Raw genomic sequence first — 1,849 nt, 5'->3', positions numbered from 1 at the left:
GGTTAAGTTAGCACCTGCAATGCTGGCATCCCTTATGGGTACCAGTTCAGCTGCTTCATTTTCAAACCAGTTCCTTGCTAATGTCCCTGGGAAAGCAACAGGTAATGGCCCAAGTATTTGAGCCCCTAAACCTGTGTGGGATACCTGGATGAATATTCTAGATTCTAGCTTTGGTTTGTCCCAGCAATGGCTATTGGAGCTAGTTAGGGACTGAACCAAATGGTAAAATTTGAGGCTAGGTTGAATACAATTTGTGTAAATAAGTTAATGCTAATTAAACTTTCCTGAAATATCAATGGTTTAGATTTTAAATTTATTTTTGACTTTTTAAATGAATAGTAAGACATTTCTTTGAAGAAAATATGGTCATTTTACTTGATGCATATAGTCATTAGCTTCATATATGAAAGAATCTTTACTGCATCGTTGCATTGATAAAATGCCTGAGAGTAAAATCGATAGCTGATTATTTGAAAAAGGCACTTGGAATTCTTATAATGAAATGAACATATGTACAAATACATAACATATATATATGCGTGTGTATGCATGTGAATGTGTCATCTTTCCTTGCCTCCAAGATGATGCACATGAACATCCTTGCCAATGTCTCGAAGAGCATCAACTACACCAAGAAGCAAGGCAAATGTCAGGTGCTGTGCAAGCCATGTTCCAAGGTCATTGCTTCCTCACTGAGATGATGAAGCACGGCTACATTGTTGAGTTTGAAATCATTGACGATCACAGAGCTGGGAAGATTGTTATGAACCACACATACAGGTTAAACAGCTTTGTGATGTGCACCTGAAAGGGCTAGATAAACGGCAGAATAGTCTGCCCCCATCCTGCCAGTTTGGTTTCATTGTCTTGACAACTTCAGCTGGCATTATGGGCCATGAAGAAGTAAGACAAAAACAGAGGAGAAAACATCCTGGGATTCTTTTCTAGGGATGTAATATGCATATAAATAAAAGCTTGATGGAAAAAAAGCCCAAATATAATCAACAGATACCTCCAAGTTCACAGGAAAGTGGAAAAGATAAAAACTTTTACATTGAACAAAGTGCTTGAAGAAGCCATTCACAGAAAACAAGAAAATGCTCTACTAACGAATAAGGATAAGCAAACCATACACAAAGAACCCAGTAATGACATAAAAGCAAGTTAAAACATGACATTTTATTAAATTCAAATATCAGAAAACTGGAGAAAGTAAATGATGATAGGGAACGGTGATGGATGGGAACCTTATGCACTGATGACGTTGGGTTGATCCTGGAGAGATACTGCAATGGCGCTGTTGAATGTATTTGACAGAAATATTCATACAGTTCCCCCAGAGAACATGTATGAAGATGTTTATATTCAAATATTTTGAAGTGGTTGGAAACATACTAGATGGTTACCCCTATAGTATCTCATAATCAAAATGTAGTGTATGTACTCTGCAGGCCCCCAGGCAGATTAATCAACATGTTAGTCATAAAGTGACTTAGGAAGACCTCTAAAAGTGCTGGATGATATAAATTAATGCCCAAGGCATGTAGTGTTCTGCTTTTCATTGCAATTAAAAGTATACACATCAAGCCACACCGTGTTTCATGGAAAGACATGGAAACAGGATCGTGTAGGAGCACATTGGAATGAGGGGAATGGAGACCAAAGGGAATACATACATATACAGAACAGCTCACAAAGAAAGCCTGCTCAGATCAAATGAGATTCATGAGCCATAGATAGAGAGGAGTAATTTAACACAGTAATGAACATTTGCGATTACAAAGGCATAACACAACACAGCAAAACAGAAACTGGAATATTTAAATTGGAATATTTAAATTGGAATATT

General features: G+C 37.2%; 1 pseudogene; it reads left to right on the top strand.

Annotated features, from left to right (window-relative positions):
• The first annotated feature begins 575 nt into the window (after window positions 1–575).
• LOC121171563 lies at window positions 576–967 on the top strand (annotated as a pseudogene).
• Window positions 968–1,849: the final 882 nt, after the last annotated feature.

The sequence above is a fragment of the Ochotona curzoniae genome, unplaced genomic scaffold (assembly GCF_017591425.1).
Source record: "Ochotona curzoniae isolate NIBS_2020 unplaced genomic scaffold, NIBS_Ocur_1.0 scaffold_2683, whole genome shotgun sequence".
Lineage (NCBI taxonomy): Eukaryota > Metazoa > Chordata > Mammalia > Lagomorpha > Ochotonidae > Ochotona > Ochotona curzoniae.
This window is presented reverse-complemented; position numbering and strand designations above follow the sequence as displayed.